Here is an 11,405-nt window from a genome sequence, read left to right as displayed (position 1 = left end):
CCACCATCATAAAGGACACTTCTCTTTGCAACAGATGGAGACCACTGCAGAAAAGCACCACCAAGGAAAATGCAGACTTGCAGAGCCCAGTCCCAAGGGATATACCTACAAAACACCCGTGCATCTAAGGCTCATGGAACATCATGGAAGATGGTGCAGAAAGATTGTAAGAGCCAGAGGATCAGGGAGTTTGTTCTGAACTCTCACCGTCTCCTAGTAACACATCTGAAGCTACATCCACAAAGTCTCACTAATATGACGATCCAAATGTGAGCTGAACAAGGATGGGACCAAGGAACATGCCAAAGTGGATGGGGAAAAGCCCACAAGGCCTCAGCACTATACAAAGAACTACAGGAAACTGAGGAAGGCTGGGAGTGAGAGAGATACACTTACCCAGGAAACAGCACACTGATTGGTGATACAGTACCAAAAGGTCAGCCCTGCAAACATAATGGTATTATACAGACTGGGGAGGTTATATTTAGGAGCATATATGTAAGCATGCACAAATGTACATATGTATGTGCATATACATATATTTATATATGCATACAATAACAATGAAAAAACAGGTCATGCATTTGAATGAAAGTAAGAAGGCAGACATGAGGGGGTTTGGAGGGAGAAAAGGGAAGGGAGAAGTGTTGCAATTATACTTTCAAAATTAAGTACAAAAAAGTCCTCTTTGTCCCTATGTTGGCTAACTTGTTCTATCTTCTTTCCTGTTTTGCTCAAGAATTTTTCCTCTCAGGGTTGTCCCTCATATTATAAGTGAACATTTGAAGTTTTCTAACATCCAATATTCCATGCATTCTCCATGTTCACCTCTTACCTGACTTCACCTGCAAAGTTGTCTCTACATCTCTTTATAAAGAAAAGCACTGGTCAAATGTAATTTAGGGTTTGTACAGCATCTGCAGCGTGATCTTTGACCTTTGTCCTCTGCTTTTCAGAGGTGGCCATCGGGATGCTGTGGGAGTGCAGAGGAAAAACAGATTCCTCATTCTTCATGCCATTGAAATAAGGCTTGTGGTGAGGTTGTTTTCTACTAAAATAATTCATCTTTTTATGTCAAATGAACGCTGTAATTGACATGATTACTCTGAGCTAATCTATTATGGATTCAAACAGACTAAATAAAAGCTAAAAGAAGAAACAGAAATTAATAATGGTGCTGTGCTACTGTTTATTTTGTGATCAATTCTAGTGAAAACCTGAAACATCAATTCAACTGTTCTGGTCATAACATTGCCCATACGTGTATTTATATGTATGTGTCTGTATCATACACTGCATCTAGTGGCTAACGCAGTAATTCTGGGACAATTAAATTTTTATTAGATAGTCTCTTCTTTTGAGAGTTTTGGGATAATAAGATCTTGAAAATTAAATAATATTTAAGACACCTGCAGACTAATCCAGCTTATCTTCAGTCAGAACTAATAGTGCTATTCATTTTGAGTGACCCTAAAACAGTTCTTCACATTCCGATAAGACAATAAGTGTGCATCTAGAGATATTCAGTATTTAATGAAGGTTAACTCCTGTTATGTCACATGTGTCTAATGCTATGTAGATTTACACACATGCTCAGGGCATGTGTACATGCACACAGACGGAATCATCTACAAAAAAACTCAGCATCTCAAGTGTGGAACTGTGGACTCTGCCAGGCCTTGGAAAATTATTCAAGGTCATTCAAGACATGCTGAAAGCCATTACCTTCCTCGAATAGCAAGCCTCCCAGGAAGCAGTGATGAAATTCACCCAGGCTTTGATGACTGTTGATGACTTTGAGAGAGGCAAAGCAGGGTAGCATAGACACCTGCAGACTAATCCAGCTTATCTTCAGTCAGAACTAATAGTGCTATTCATTTTGAGTGACCCTAAAACAGTTCTTCACATTCCGATAGTGCCTGTGCAGCCATTAAATTGACTTTCCAGGAACAAATGGGAAAACAAATCAGGGACAGGCTTTCCCTCTGCCAGGATCTATCAGTTTCAGTCAGAGCTGCCTTTACATTATGGAACTTCACGAGAACCCGTGAGCCAGCAGGCAGATGTCTGATTCCAGTTAGCCTTGGTTTTCAGTATTTTCTCCAAACATGTCCCTAGAAGACTTCCAGAGTCCGTGGGATGAATCTTCAAGTCCAGAAGACAAAAGTCAGACTCCCGGGTGCTCAGATCACAGGCTGCGTAATTTTAGACCAGTGTTTTCCTGCACAGCATTTCCTGTCACAAAAGTTTATTCTTACAAGTTCACCTCCCTGCACACGAGGCTCTGACTTGGGGCCTGGCAAATGGCGGCTGACAACAGTTTATTTCGTATTCAAGAAGACAACATTTCTGTGAACTCTGTGACAAGCAAGGTGTTAAATAACTTCTAAGTCTAGAAACCTTGTGATTTAGCAGAACAAAGGCTGGAAGAGATTAATGTCCTCAACAAGGAGTAATGACATAGATTCTTTAATCAAAGATGCTGTTCTCCTAGCCATTGAGAATTCCTGATTTTTGCACTGCTTATAGCCATCTGGCCTTAATACATCAGATAAAACATTCAGTGAGTGTTACTTACATTTGCTACAGCTTCCCACAAGAAGCCTTTTCACTATTGCAACTTATTTACCTTTATCCAAAAATATCTAAGAACTCCGAAGGAAAAAAATTACAATTATGTATAAGGTTTTCTGAGCAACTTTCTCCTTATAAGATACTGTTTAGATATTTAGCTATTAGGTAAATTTAAATAGGATGTTGATACAAAGTTTGAGTAAAAAAATGTAAGCTATTTTGTAAGTTGTGAGGTCTTATTACTTTGGGTCAACAATTGTTTTTCTCTCCTTTCAAAATCATGCTGAGGTAAGAAGCTTGAAAATTGTGCTCACAAATTAAATCACATAAAATGAAAACACACAGTTACTTTAAAAGTAAGTAATAATTGCAAAATATAAATATTGTAATCCATACAATTGTACATGGCAGGAAAACATCCTAGTTTCTAAAAAGTGAAATTGAGATTGTATAATGCCACAAATAACTAAATTTTAAAAATAAAGTGTTAGGAGGTAGTTTTCTAAGTTCAGACATCTCAGGAACATGTCTGCCTTGCTGGCAGGATGCAAACTGGGTTCATGTTCCCAGGCTCTGGATCCCAACTCTTGTCCTGCTTCTTCATGTGTTTCCTGTTTGTATGTTGACCAGATGCTGTAATCTTCATATCTAAACTAAAGCACACAAGTCATAAATGTGCTGTTTGTTCTGGCTTAATTGACTACGTGCTGTTCGCCCCACTCCTTTGTTTCCTTATCATTCTAGATTCCAGGCCAGAGTCCAGGAGGGAACCTGACTGCAAAAGCTGACTCAAGGACTCTGAAACCAGGTAACCTGGCTAATGCCCAGTCACCAACATTAACAACTTCCTTGCTTAACCCCTTGTCTCAGAATATGAGTGATTGGCCAATACAACAGCCCACCTGCTGCCCCTTGCTTCATGTTCCTATCCTATGAAAATGTTGTGTAGTCTCCTTTAGGGAAGATTTCAGATCCTGAACTAGTCATCTCCTTGAGGGCTCAGAAAATAAAGCTTTCATTCCTAAGCTTCTATATCTGAAGTGAGTTTTCTCAGCTTCCACCCTGAACCCAACAAAAGGAAGAAGAAAATGGATCGGTCGCTGATGATAAAACAAAGTCCTTTGTATCTATTATGTACACAATATCTCAAGCAATTGCTCTTAAACAAAGACCTGGATGCCCAGGAAGTTTTCTCTGCCCTGAAGAAGGGCAGACATTGAGAGAACCCTTGCAGAACCATCTGGTTTGATACATTGAGCTTAAATACTGTCAACTACTGACTCAAAGGTGTAACCTAGGATCTAAAATCTACCAGTGTCATAATTTCAAATATAGCTTCTGATCTCCTCAAATTACCAGAAAGACAGTTATAAAAGATTTATTCTGAAGCCCTTTGCAAATAGGATGAAAGCCACAAGCCCTCTCACCAACTACACAAATAGACCATTTCAGTACTACTTCAGGTGTGGCCATCTGCCCAACAGAGCTTGATCATTGTTGCTACAGAGGAAGCAGACCTGGATGGCTGAAGCCTTGGGGAGGCAAGTGCTGAACTTAGTGTTCCATGCACCTTTCATACCTCATGCCTAACACAATGTTCTCACAAAGTTATGTTCTTAGCAATGGTTGACTTTCTATTTCAAAAACTATATAAAAATGTAGGTAGAGGACAACATTGGGAGTTCTGTCTATGACACAGATAACCAAATTCCCCTTTTAAAAGACTTCCTTTACATAGTCCCATAGATCCTTTGAACGCTGCTAACTTCCTCTGGTGCCAAGAAGAGTTAACACAGTTTCATGGCATCTTGATTGACAGTCCAAAAGTTCTTGGGCTGTATGAGTTTCCACAGAACACAGCTTTCCTTGGTTGAGGGGAATGCTATGTCTATTTGTGGTTCACTTATAGGTAGGAATGATGTCACAATTGTTTTTGACAAACCATGGACAACTGGACTTCCTCCTTGCTCAACAGGACCATCTGGCAGATTCTGGCGTGTGTTCAAAGAGAGCCATTTACTAACCCACTATCTTCTGTTTTGAGAAGACATACTTTCTGAGACAATATATTAAGTGCAAAGGTTTTCATATCTAACTAATCCCTTGTGTCTATTAATAGCAACAAACTCAGAAATCCCAGGCAGCAATACCCATTTCACTTACACCATGTGTATTTAAAAAAAATAAGAAAAATATAAAAAAGCCAAATATCAGAGAAGATGCAGATAGGCACTTGTTTACAAATCTGTCCTCTGCACAGCTGTGGCTATGAAGAGAAAACACAAAGATGGTCGTGGAGAACAGAAGGGAATGTTAACATTCCCCCAGAGACACACTGCTACCTTGGCTTCACTGTTATTTCTTTTCCCACCTCTCATTTTAACCTCGATGATCCCTTCAGCTATCAGAAGTCACAATGGCAACCCAAACTAGCGAGATTAAATGTGGATTAGAAGGCAATTGATTTTGATTATTGAGTTAGCACCTTTCCTGTGCAAAAGTAGAAAGGGTCCTTTATGTAATTCCAAAATTATAGTGAACATAAACAAACCTGATGACCTCATAATAAAATATGAATAATCCTATGAATAGCCTTTCATCAAGCACACATACACTCATGTGTGCACATGGACACACACACACACACACACACACATGAGCCACTTTAGTCTTGCACTCTTGGTATTAACATGCACCCAGCTGAAGGCACTCACAGCCCATTCAAACAGGAAATGCTTATCTTTTCCAGTCTACCGAATTCTTATTTGCCTGACTTCAAACTGTCATCAAGCTAAGAAGGAAGTCTGAGGATGAGGACATTTCCAAGTAATTGTCACTTATTCCTTTTCATTGAAGATGCAGTTTAACAGCTAGAACGAAAGCTGGGGACAAGCAATCGCTTTTACTCAAGTCTGTAGAAACATAATAATATAAGGCAACTGCCTTTAGGAGACACAGAGATCATTTATTATAGGAAGCATCATAGAGATCGTTGGGAAAAATGAAACCTGTGGGTTCCTTCAGTCTCTCAGATTGTTATGACTTTACTATAATAATATGTCCTTCTCTCCGTATGCACACAAACACACATGTACACAGACATACATACTTGTGTAAATCAAAAACCCCAGATGCCAAAAAAGAATTGTATCTGGTGGCAGCTCAGAAGAGTTGGTGAGTAAATTTTAATCCCACTCATTTGAAAACAGGGGGAGGTTGGAATGTAAAGTCAATAACTAAATGATCTAGATACTATTGAATAGCACACCACAATTGATTGCTGACAATGGCAGTTTTGAAGCCCTAGTGCGTGGGAGTCGCCAGCATTCAGTAGGGCCTGGCTGCAACCTTGACTTGACACTTTACACAAAGCACAAGTTTCAGGGGCCTCCTCACACTCCAGTGTCTATGCACTGGTGTCCTTGACGTAGCTCAGAGATAATACAGCCCTGGCAGGGCTTCCAGTCTGCCTATGAAGATAGAAAGGGATTCCGTCGATAAATCTCATTACACCACACAAACACCTAAGGATGTCCCCACGGATCACGGCAGAGCCAGTTCTGAATTTCAAAGATGTGCTTTCAGTTACTGTAATTACAGAGACAACAGCAAAGACAGAAAAGCCTCTTGGAGACTCTAAGAATCTTATACTAAGGTATTCAAGGTATACAAAACAGTGTTGACTGTAGCTGTTGGTTCTAAACTCTGAAAACAAAACCTAAAACCAGACCCTTTATAGAGACAGAAGCTCCTGACTTCATATTCAGCATGCCTAGAGAATGGAATTAAAGCAGGGTAAAACAAAGATGCTCAGAAAAAAAAAAAACTTATTTTTGGAGAAATCCTTAACTTTCTCTGAGCTCATGACAGTAATTGATTGTTAAATAATTCCTCCAGGCTGAAGACACACTAAGTGCTAGCCACTGCGCTACATTCTACTAAGCATACAAACATAAAGGTTATTCTCAATCTCAAGAAATTAACTCTATAACTTGAAAAACAAATGAATAAATCAGGAATTACAATCTAAAATAAAAAAATGTGTTAAAGTATGAGATAACTCTCCAGTGGCTTCCTGTAGAACTCGATAAGCTTGATAATGGTGGGAAAGCTTTGGTAATGAGAAGAAACACGGCAAGCTCTTGATACAGAAGGAAAACAGAGGAGAGAGGACATCCTAAGCAAAGCCCCAGACTCTAAATACATTTCTGGTACTGTAGTAACATTTTTGACTCAAGTCTTAGTTATCAGTTTCTTCAGGCCTTAAAGTGATCTCAGGTATGTCTAAAGTTTATTATAGAATAAGATTATCACATGCATTAAATGTAGAGTATCATAAAACATCTCACATCTTAGACTTGTGCCATACAAAACTTAATATTTTTTATTATTCCAAAGACCAGTAATTGTCATGACAACAATGTCTGAATAAACAGGAGTAAAAATACAAGGTACTTTGGCTTGTTACACTTGTTAGTGTGTTACAGCATTAAACAACTGTGTCCATCAGTTAGCACACAGTAACCGGTAATACCATCACAGTAAGAGGTGCCCATGAAGGCCAAGATGGTATTTGCAAAGGACAGCAGGGAAGAAATTCAAAAGGGCATTAAGAAGAGAGAGTGGTTACCCAACCTAAAAGAATAGAATTTTGAAAAAGGCTACCTACCACCACTGAGGGAGCAGCTCTCTAGCCAGTTCTAGCCAGTTCTACAGAGGTTCCTCACGCAGGTGGGTCTGCTGAAGAGAACATAATGGCAAATGTTGAAGAGAATTTCTTGTGCAACCAGGAAATTCTCAGCATGTTTCACTCCTTGCTTTTACATCTTTTTCTATCCTTTATTCAAATAAAAAGCCATGGTGGCATTCGGGTGGTGAGGACCGTCTTAAGGTCAGAGCCAGTATCTAGTAAGTACTGGAGAAGCTAGCTGGATGTAATTAATATGGTAAGTGGTTTCCAGAGCACTTGAAGAAGGCTTAGGCATGCACTTCCTGTTAAGATATGACACCCCTCCTCAGTTCCAGGGATGGGGGGGTGGGGGGTCAGTGCATTGTCTCTGCTTTGATAACTGGATAAGATGCTCTAAATCCCTTCCGAGGCAATTCAGACTCATTTTTCTTCCTAGCCAACCCAATTATTTTCTGCCTGTGCATTTCAAAAGCCCTCCACTAGGGCGCCCATCTATCTCATTCCTAAAGAGTCATTTGCCAGAGATTCCTGTGGGTCAAAATCTGGTAATTAGCATTTTAAACCTGATCTCATTGTAGTAACTGCTCTCCACCTGGTCTCTGTAATTCCCATGATATTATCCCATTGAGACAGCAACCCCGTTGTACTGAAGTGCCCCTAAATTATACCTAACCGGCAGAAAACTGGTGACTCGGGTCTTGGAGGGTGGTAAGGGGGTGTCACCATGCTTTCTCAGTGGGCGTGGCTTGGGCAGCAGAGCAGAATGCACACAAATATGGCTAACCAGCATCCCTGTTTCTGAAGCATCAGACTCCTCCCTCTTTAGGTTTCAGGGACAGTGCTGCAAGCTCTTTAACCTTACTGACTGTAAGCCATCTTTATGTCTGTGTGCATTTAGATGAACTAATTCAACAAACCAGATTTGCCTCCATCAAGTCATTAAAGCAACACATTAAATTCTGAATCCCAAATAAGGTGTATTCAGCTCAATGAATTTAGTCTTGTCTGATTATATTTCTGCCCATTTCTCAAAGAATCCACACATGGTTACTTGCACACTATTAATAACAGAGATGAGCAAGGTCTTTCCTGTGTGTGTTTCTTTAGTATTTTGCTCTTTATTTAAATAAAATTTAAAAAAACACATTAAAACTGCCTGAATGGTATAAAGGCCTTCAATATACCTGTTATGCAAATTCAATAAGTATTAACGTTTTTGCCTTCTCTAATATTCTACATTTCGTTACATGCATACATTCTCATACACATTTACATATTATGAAATGCTTGCCAGTTGTGACAAAGTTGCAGATATCATGCCCCTAGAACAAGAACATTCTCTTAAACATAACTACCAAAAATAAAAGTAGAAAAGCTCTAATTACTGTTATGTAACTCAATGTCCTTACTTAAAATTTATCGTTTGTCCCAATAATATTCGTCATGCTTACATTTTTGTGGATTATGTAGCATATTTAAATTATTCTAGGTAAAATTTCTTTCCTTTTCTTACTATTAAATATAGTATTATTGACTCTAGCAAGTTTTCAGTACATACACAATACAGTGCTTTTAACTACAGGGAACTTCTGTATACCATATCTCCTGAAAGTATCCATCCGCCATTCCTCAAACTTGATACCCAACTGAGTAACAACTGTATAATTCTCCTGCCTTAGTAGTTGGAAGCCATGGGTCAACTATGGCTTGGCTATAGTTCAGCCACCTGGCAGGCCTCACATGAGTGTAGTCAGGCAGGACTGAGGCCTCTGCAGTTTGGCTTATTTCACTTAGCAGATGTTTCCCATGCTCATTCGTTGCTGTCACATAGTATAGGACTCCTTTCCTTTTTAAGGTCAAGTTTAGAAATGGCATCATATATACTAACTCCATATATATATGCATATATGTATATAAGCACATATATATACATATATACACACACACACACACACACATGTTCATTCACCTATTGGTATACATTTAGCTTGTTTCCACATCTTGACTATCATGAATACTAGTACCGATACCTGCTAAGGACCTAAATTCCAATTCTTTTTATATATAAACCATCAGCAGACTTGATGGGATAAAATTGTGTTCTGCTTTGAACTGTTAGAAACATTCACGGTTTCCCATAGCACGTGTGCGATTTTATCTGCCCACTAACGGAGCACAAGGATGATGAGCCTGTTCATGTATTGGTAGATTGAATTTGCTAGCATTTGCTCTGAATGCTTGTACCTATGCTTATCTCACTGTTGATCTTTCTTAACAATGGCTTTGTCTGCCTTTGGTATCGATATAATGCTTGAGAGTACAACGAGTAGTTTATATCAACAAGTGGACGATCTAGAAAAGGCAATATCCTAAAATACACAACCTATCAAGAGTGAGCTGTGAAGAGATATATCGTCACAGTCAATTGATAAAGAAATGAGCTAGGAGATCAAACCCTCCCAACAAGAAAAAGCCAGGACTAGGAAATTTTACTAGTGAACTCTACCCAGTACTTAGTTATTAACGGTAACCCTTCTTCCAGACTCTCCTCAACACAAATGAAGAGAAGACGAAATTCCTCAAAGCTTTTCGTAAGGTCATTTACATTGACAGCATACAGAGTAAGTCTTTTGAGCAGTCCTGCGAAATGTCAGTGATCGCAGACATGAAAGCGAAAAGCAACTGCTTCGGGTTCCTGGAAGAACTAAAACAGAAGGGGTCAGATGGGGAAGGAGTGTGAAGAAAGTTCAGCTTCCCATCTGCCTGCTTCACACTGTTTAATCTCTCGGGGTCTCACACCTTCTCCACCGATGCTGCTCTCCCTTCCCATTATGATTTGCCAGCACTGCATATTGTATTAACACAGCAGGTCTCATTTTTACCCCCAGAACCCAATACCCAGTCACTGCTGGCACAAGGCTAAGCTCAGAAGATCACGTCTCTCGGTACCTTCAGCCTTTTGCACTATTCCTTTAAACTTGGCAATGTGCCTTTGAAATTATCTTGTTGAGAAAATTAGGTGGTAAAACTGCTTCACCACGTATGTCCAGAGTAAATGAAGACCCTCACTGAGATGACCCTTTCATTTCTACTGCCTCAGGGAACCAGGGGAAGGATGTTGGCCACAAAAATCTGTATCCCATACCAAACTTTGTAGTGATCTGACCAAGCAAGCAAAAGCCACTTGATGTTTCTTTCATCCTCTGACAAAAGCCAAGTCACTTTATGTGTGTCTCATGGTGGTACTGGCGGGAAAAAGAAACAGTTATTAGCTGCTTACAAACTAAGTTCAAAGAGCTGCAAGAGGAATCCACAGATGACCACAGAATCTCCTCACGGATCTTTTAAAAAGTCTTTGTGTAAATGTGACAAAAATCACAACTTTGTGTCCATCCCAAATTATTTACTTCTATAAAATCTCAAAGGAATTAACTTAAAATCTGTTTTTCTGGTTGTTTCTTTGTGCAGTAGCTGTGCCACTGAGCACCTGACAGGAAGGCTGACTCAAAGCATTAGGATGCTAATAGATCCACATGGGCACAAGACCTAAATGAATCACTTTTTATTGTTTGAAGTTAAAATACAATTATATCATTTTCCCCTTTCCAATGTAAGTTTTCCAACCAAGCTCACTCTCAAATTCATGGCCTCTGGCCTCTTTTTCTTTAAATGTTAATATATATAATATTTATCATTTATGTGTAATATAAGTATATGTATATAATAACAATATACATGATTTCCAACTTAACAAGAGGGCAATCAAAATCTAGCTAACTTCCCGGGTCTAGCAAAGTCATGAATCTTGAAAGAGAACCTAAAACCATCATTTTAGTACCCCCCAAAAATGTGTCTTTTACCCCTCAAGAAAGAAAATTCTCTTTGCAATAGACAGAGACCATTGTGGAAGCCCAGTAATGACGGAAACACAGAGAATGAGTGATCATGTGGTATCCAGCCCCATCTGATCGATCCAAATAAGTCATTTTTAGAAAGGAAAAGCGAGGCTTGTGAGGTGACTCGGCTGGATGAAGGTGCTTGTCACCAAGCCTGGCAACCCGAATCAGTCCCTCGACCATATAGCAGACGGAGAGGACATCTGGCAAGTGCAGGTCTACACACACACACACACACACACACA

Source organism: Mus caroli, chromosome 17, assembly GCF_900094665.2.
Source record: "Mus caroli chromosome 17, CAROLI_EIJ_v1.1, whole genome shotgun sequence".
NCBI lineage: Eukaryota > Metazoa > Chordata > Mammalia > Rodentia > Muridae > Mus > Mus caroli.
The sequence above is the reverse complement of the archived record's forward strand: the minus strand, read 5'-3'. Positions refer to the sequence as shown.